Here is an 8,120-nt window from a genome sequence, read left to right on the forward strand (position 1 = left end):
GCTTCTCTGGTTGATGCTATAAAAAGATATGTGGCTTTTAAAAGTATGATCAGTCTGTAACTCTACCCTCATCCCCTGAGGAGTAGCAAGGGACAAGTATACCTGCATAAAACCACCCTTGATTGCAGCAAAACAAGCCTAAATAGCTCCAAGTACTGGAACCAACAGGGTGGTCAGGTCATGGTTGGCTGCAGCAACCTCTAGACTGCCTAGGCCCCTCCCACCCACTAGAGCAACTATCTTTAAGGCAGCAAGGAGGTGGTACTCTTTTTGTACCCAATTCAACATAAATTGTTTCTGAGAAAAGATTATCTTGGGAATCCAAAGGGCAATCTTAGGCTGGCTGTATGTGTAATCATTTATCATTTTGCTAAGTACCCTGGAAGACCAGGGGAACAGGTTGCTCTCTGGATATGGAGAAAAAAAAACTTTAACATATTTTGTTTTTTCAAAAATAAGAGTTGTTTTATAGTGTTAAAAATCTTTTTCCAGCCAGTCCCTATGAGAATGATTTTACACTGGGAAAATTCATATTACTATTGGAAGTGGCTTTGATCTGCCCATGCATTCTGCCTCCCTGCCCTCATCTTGATGACCTCTATACCTGTATGTCTTTTAAATGAAAATTGGCACCTCTAGGCTAGACTGGGCATGGGGTAGAGCTTGTGCTTAGGGAAGGAAAAGAAGGGAAGTGGCAAGAAGGAGAACTAAAACCAATACTAGCTGCCATTTATTGGGCATTCACCTTAAGGTGGGTACTGCAATAAATGACTTTCAAAGAAATTCTTCTTTAATCCCACCAACAGCTGTATGTTGTAGAAACTATTTTTTTTTTTCATTTTACAAATGAGGCAACTGAAGCTCAGAAAGGTTAAATGACTTTCCTAAAGATCATATGGCTTGTAAGTAATAGAAAAGGGAAACTTAGGCCAGGCTAGGTACACTCTAATGCCCATGCTTCTAACCATCATACCACATTCTTTTTTTTTTTTTTTTTTTTGATCATATAAAAAATTTAGAAACCCTTTCCACAACCCTCATGAAATCAGTTCAGTTTTGATCTCTCATATTTGTCTTGGAGGACTTTGACCTCAATTCCCTCGATTGAATGAATCAGGGAGGGGGTGGTAAAAAGTTAGGGCTAGACACCTTACCCTGTTCAGACCAAGAAAATCCTCTTGACTTACCTCTGGGCTTCTCAATTACTTAAGTTACTCTACTGGCCACAGGATGAGATTTTACAAAGATATAAACTTAGCTTCAAGTCCTGTTCTGCTTCTTGTGGGATGGGCCTAAAGCAATTCTCTGTAGCTGCAGTCTCCTCTTCTATAAAACAAGGATAACGCTCCTCATAGGATTGGTAAGAGAATCAAATAAAACACTGCACATAGAAGAGAGTATACAGTAGTGCTTATAGTCCAGACTACAACACCAGACAGCTTGGGTTTGAATTGCACCTTACCCAACTTACCAATTGTGTGAACTAAGGTAATTTCCTTAAGCTCTCAGTGCCTCATCTATAAAATGGGGATCATAAGAGCATCTACCTCATAGGGTTCCTGTGAGGATTAAGTGAGTTAATACATGTAAAGCCCTTAGACAAGGCCTGATCCATGATATTCAATAATTTCCCTATAATATATAGTACTTGGCATGAATAAAAATGGCAATTCTTTGTGTTGTGATGTTGGCCGCCAAGTCCCACTTGCCTTCAGGGATAGTCCCAGCCTACACAGGGTTTCTGAGAACACCTTAAACAGAGGTCTAATCACTGCCCTCCCCCCTACATGGGATCAGACACCCAGGGTAGTGAATCTCCCTGGCAACGTGGAATATGACTCCCGGGGAGGACTATAGACCTGGCATCGTGGGATGGAGAACATCTTCTTGACCAAAAGGGGGATGTGAAAGGAAATGAAATAAGCTTCAGTGGCAGAGAGATTCCAAAAGGAGCCGAGAAGTCACTCAGATGGGCACTCTGTGCACAACATAGAAAACCCTTTTTAGGTTCTAGTGAATCGGAGTAGCTAGCAGTAAATACCTGAAACTATCAAACTACAACCCAGAACCCATGAATCTTGAAGACGATTGTATAAAAATGTAGCTTATGAGGGGTGACAATGGTATTGGGAAAGCCATAAGGACCACACTCCCCTTTGTCTAGTTTATGGATGGATGAGTAGAAAAATAGGGGAAGGAAACAAACAAACAAACAGACAGACAAAGGCACCCGGTGTTCTTTTTTACTTTAATTGCTCTTTTTCACTTTAATTATTATTCTTGTTATTTTTGGGTGTGTGGTAATGAGGGTGTCGGGGATTGATTTTGGTGATGAATGTACAACTATGTAATGGTACTGTGAACAATCGAATGTACGATTTGTTTTGTATGACTGCATGGTATGTGAATATATCTCAATAAAATGAATATTAAAAAAAAAAAAAACAGAGGTCTAGCTCAGGTGTTAAATCCCAAGCAACTTGCTGTAGTTTACCCTTGCTAAGGAGCATGGACCTTTTGCCCAGTTGCATTACATTATCATGCCCAGGAAGAGAGAGAACAGGAATCTGTGGCCCCAGGATTTGGGTGTGTGGTACAGCAGAGGGGTGGGGGAAGGTACTTGCAATCACACAGGAGGATCCTTCTCTGGAACTGTGGTGGTTTCCCATCCACAAAACATCCAGAAACAGGAGCTACCCTAGCCAGCTGGCACACACCTCCTTCCTCTCAGACTTCCTACAGGTTCTGAAAAATAGTTCCTTTCTCCTAAGGTGCAGGATGGGTAGCATGGAAAGGTCTGAAGGATGTGCACCTTCCATCCCACACTAGATTCCCTCCAGAGAGGTGGAGTGGAGAGGAGTGCTGAGGTGACAGGGGTCAGCTTTTCAATCTGTTGAGGAAATCTTCCAGAGGGATGCTGGGTGTTTCATGGCCCTGCCAGATTGCTGTTGTACAGTGTTAGGTAATGACTGGATGCCCACCTGGACAGACTGTGAGCTCCTTGGGAATAGAGGCTGAGTCTGCTCACCACCATATCCACAGTAGCCTAGCCCAGTGCATGGCACATGGCAGGCAGGTAAGAAATGTTTCCTGAATGAATGCCATGTTCTTTGTTCAAAAAGCCTGGGGGAGTTGAGAGGAAGGAATGGTTTGTAGGAATATTGCCAGGGTACATATATCTATCCCCTCCAAAAAAGCAGAGGGTTCACTAATTCCCAGCATCCATCGGTTTCCTCAATACTGACTTAGACAAAAACGTTTTCTGAAATTTCTTGCCTTTCCTCAGCTTTCCTGCCAGACAAAGACAATTTAGGATTGTCATTGTTTCTCCTCAATTCGGGCAACAAGGTTTTTTGTCAATTTTCTTTCTCCTAAAGAACCTTGATTGCGGCTGAGTATAGCATTTATGTAAATTTCAAGTGCCACTCCTATTTATCTCTGGGTTAACCTAATGGTTTATGTTAATTTCAATCAGGTCTGCCACTCAGACCTCTCATCCCCTTCACCTTTCACCTAATTGCTGGGAGCCAATTTTCCTCAAGGACCTGGCTGCAGAGGTCCTGTCTATTCCTTCCTCCCCTCCCTTCATTCCTTCCTTCTTTCCTTCCTCCCTTCCTCCTTCCCTTCCTTCCTTCACAGTAAAAAATCTATTTCATTTGTCTGTTCCCAGAAGCAGTGAGTGGGTGACTTCATGTGTTCCTGACCACGATAACTATATGCAGCCATCATGAAACTGCCTAATTGCTCCCCAAAAGGTCTAAACACATAGTTACATGCATCAACAGGGACAGATCTCACAAACACAATGCTGAGTGGAAGAAACCTTACACAAAAGAGAACATGGTACATGATTCCATTTATACAAAGTTCTGTACCAGGCAAAGTGAACCTGGTTATCCTTGGGGTGGGGGTTGGTCAGTGACTGGGGAAGAGGAATAGGAAGGGCTTCCAGAGTGCTGACCATGTTCTGTTTCTTTATCTGGGTGCTGGTTACAAGAGTGTTCACTTTGTGAAAATTTATCAAACTGAGCACTTATGAATTGTGCACATTTCTGTATGTAGGTTATACTTCAATGAAATTTACCCCAAAGGGGGTTCTGTCAAGCCCTCATATGTGTAGCACTCCGTGCTCCATGATAGTGGGGATTCTTTTCCCTTCCAAAGATATCATAAAATAAAACATGAAATAGGCAAAAGGCCCCTTGGCATTCCCCTTGTTGCTTAGGGTGAGTGCAGCCAATCCCTAATCCATCTTTGGACTCCTCCACAGGCCCTTCCAAGTCTATTCCAGCTCATCTCATTTTCTCTTGCTCAAATGCTTTCTTTTCCACTTTCTTGTCCCTTCCATTTACCAATTTCCAGCAAACTGGCTGGGTTCCCCAACCTGACTCTATGCTCCTCAAAATCAGGAACCTAGTTTATATGTTTCTCTGTAAATCACCACAGCATGGCATAGCACAGAGCTGGGCATGAATAATCAATACACAACTGCAGACAAAATAATCTCCAACTTCAGACAGGAGGAAGAGGAAGGGCTCTTCCACTATCAGGATGAATTTGATTTTCCTTATTCTTCCATTTCTAGGACTACCTTGTATACTTTCTAGGTTTATATGTAGCTTGTTAGCCAGTAGTTTTCCAAATTTCACACTGGCATAAATAGTCTTGTCTTTGAATTAAGACCAGTGACTCTGTGCCACAAATACCTATCTCGATTTGGTGAGGCTGTAACTTTAACTTTAAATTATCAGTAGACCATGGGTGTTGTTTGATATAACATACACAGCTTCAGCTATTTATGAGTAATTTTTGAAGGCCCATAACACATAGTAATTTGTAATTTGGCTGAGGTATAAATTTGAATTGTGCACACTTCAAGGCTGGTATGATGGAGCAATTGGCTTAGTAAGAAAGTGGTGACTCTTAGCATGAAAATAGAAGTTTTATGGAATAAATTATATGCCAGTTATATAGTTGTGGGATTTTTCAAATTGGAGGAGGAATTGGGGATGAAGTTTTCTGGAGGCCCTTCTTGAATGTCAAGGGTTTACCATACTTCAATTTCCTCATCACAAAGTCTTTAGATGACTGTTTCTGTTTAGCATTCATTTGATTAAATCTTTCCTAAATGCAATGCATACAACTCAATAGTTATTGAGGGTTGGGAAGAGATTCAGAAGAAAATGATCAGATTTTTATAACCAGAGGAAAAAAATTGAGAGAGGAGGCAGCCATAAGAAATGACACCAAGCACAAAGAGAGGAAAGGAAAATTGGCAGTCATGAATCTTGTTTTGTAGTCCCAAAATCTTTTTGGTAGATAAACCAACTAGCTTTGTGAATTTGGGCAGATTACTCTCCTTCTCTAGTCCTCAGTTTACCTATGTGTAAAGTGAGGAGGTTAGAGCAGATTGTCTCTTAGGTGCTTCTAGGTATGACGTTGTAAAACTTTATGACCTAAAGCTGCACTTCTGTTTTTGTTTGATGCTCTGTTCTCAGTGATGCCCTCCAAAAAAGATAAGTGTCATTACTCAGTATCCATCAGGCTAAAGCCATCAGAACATAAAGCCATGTTCACAAGTAGCTAGCTTTTCACCCTGAAAAGGGTGTGGACAGCTCCAAGGGCACAATCAGAAATTTAAACAAACTCATATGTTTCATCAACTTGGAATCATCATTAATTCTCTGGACTTTCTTTTGGCATCAAAAAAAGAAACATTTTTTCACTATGTGCTATGTCTTCTGAATTTAAATTTTTGTTCTGGAACTAGAAAAGTGGGTCAAGGATCTGCCCTTCATTTCAGGAGGTACATCAAACAGAATGCAGTGGTCCAGAAATGCTGCTATCTCAGGAATTGGGGGTGGAAAGTGGGAATGATGTCCAACTTGGAATCACAAACTTGTTAGAACTGGAAGAGAGAACAAAACATTATCTCTCACTAGGTAGCGGAAGAAACTGGAACTTAAAGAAGAGAAGTGACTTCTGTTCATTTATTTCAAAAATATTTATTGAGTGCCTACTATATGCCAAGTACTAGGAAGACAGCAATGAACAAGGTGAGCAAAGGCCCAGCCTTGTGGAACTGACATTACATAAGTGAGAGAGACTGACATTATTAATAAGTCAAACAAATAAATATGATAAGTCCTAGGAAGGAGACAGTGGGGTGCTTGACCTGGTCTGGAAAATGATCAAATGCCTCTCTGAGGGAGTGATGCTACAGTGAGAGATGAAGAATAGGAAGGTGCCAAGATGAAAGCATATTTGAATGATCTGTGGCAAGAAAGAGCATAACTAGTAAAAGGAACTGAGAGCCAACCACTGTGACTAGAGAGAAGAGAATTTAAGCAAGGGTAGTACCAGATAAGGCTGGGGAGGTGGGCAGGGACCAGGCTATGCAGGGCCCCATGTAACAGGTTTAGGTCTTTCTCCTAAGAACAATGGGAAGCCATTGGAGTATTTTAATAGGGGGAAGGACATGGTCACACTTGTGTTTTTAAAAGATCACTCTGGCTGTTATGTGGCTAAGAAGGAGATGTGGTAAGAGACAAAGCTAGGAAGGTAGTTTGGGTACAGCCATGAAAGGACTTGAATAACAGTTTAGGGAATTGGACTTAGCTCTGCTGGTAGTAGTGCCCCATCAAAAGGAGAGGCTGGTAAACTGAGTCAACCCAAGAGGAGGGTTGCTTGACTGTTCTGTGTGAGCTCAACAAATACTAATATTTACTAGACACCATTAAGGGGTAAATGAGAAACAGGTGCCCTGGACTTCACCCTCCATATTCTGAAGTTGGCATCTTGCCTAGATAATCATTTAAAGTTCTTAGCCTTCATCTAAGAAGAAATGGGATGCTGTTTCCTTCAAACATTTAAGTCACTGGAGAACATACCAAAAATATAATTCTCTCGTGCATAGTTCTGATTCAATTAATATTTTTGGAGACTCTGCTCTGAATCTAGTGTTGAGGTTCATCTATTGCTGTGTAACAAATTACCCCAAAACTTAGCAGCTTAAACAAAAACACATTTATATCTCAGTTTCTATGGTCAGAAATTTGGGTGTAGCTTAGCTGGGTTTTCTATTTTGAGGTCTCTCACAGGTTTCAATCAAGGTGTCAACCAGGGCTGAGGTCTCATCTGAAGCTTTGACTGAGGAAGTATCTGCTTCCAAGCTCATGTGGTTGTAGGCAGAATTCAGTTCCTTGAGGTTTGGTGGACTTAGGGTCCTTAGTATTTAGCTGACTATTGGCCAGAGACCACCCTCAGTTCCTTGTAAAAATGGCAGGTTGCTTCATCAAAGTGTGGCAATAGAGAGAATCTTGATGCTTGCTCTCAGGGACATTACACTCTTGTTGTGGAGGCAAGACTTGCACATAGGAAATAATTGGCAAGCAAGGTATATGACAGACTAATTAAACATGCAAATATATGAAAATAGGCCATGAAGGATTCATAATATTAGTGACACATGGAAGAGGAAAGCATTCCAGGCAAGGGATGTAGTGTGTGCAGGATGTGGAGGCAGGACAAGCATGATATGTTCAGAGAACAGTGAGATAAGCCTGGATGGAGCAGAGGGTAAGTATTTAGGTATAATGGAAGTAGAAGAAACAAACAGCAGATTCAAAGTCTGCTTTAGAGATTTGAGAGAGTGTTATGGTTAAGTTCATGTGTCAACTTGCCTAAGTTATGGTGTCCAGTTGTTTGGTCAAGCAAGCACTGGCCGTATTGTTACTGTGAGGGTATTTCTGTGAGGGTATTTTGTGGATTTAAATCATTCCTCAATTGATTGCATCGGTGGCTGATTTCATCTACAATCAACAAAGGATATTGCTTTCAGTAATGAGAAAAGTGTCATCCCATTAGTTGAAGGCCTTAAAGGCAGAAGTGATGATTTCAGCAGTCAGAAAGACTTTCCATCCCTAGTTCAGCCTGCCAGCTTTTCCTGGGGAATTCATCAAAATCTTCATTGGCATTCTCAATTTGTGGCTGGTCCTATGGAATTCAGACTTGCCCATCCCCACAGTCACACAAGCCAATTCCTAGAATAAATCTCAAAATATTTATATACATGTATATCTTGTCAGTTCTCTTTCTCTGGAGAGCCCTGACTAAAACAG

The sequence above is a fragment of the Choloepus didactylus genome, chromosome X (assembly GCF_015220235.1).
Source record: "Choloepus didactylus isolate mChoDid1 chromosome X, mChoDid1.pri, whole genome shotgun sequence".
In the NCBI taxonomy this organism is placed as follows: Eukaryota; Metazoa; Chordata; class Mammalia; order Pilosa; family Megalonychidae; genus Choloepus; species Choloepus didactylus.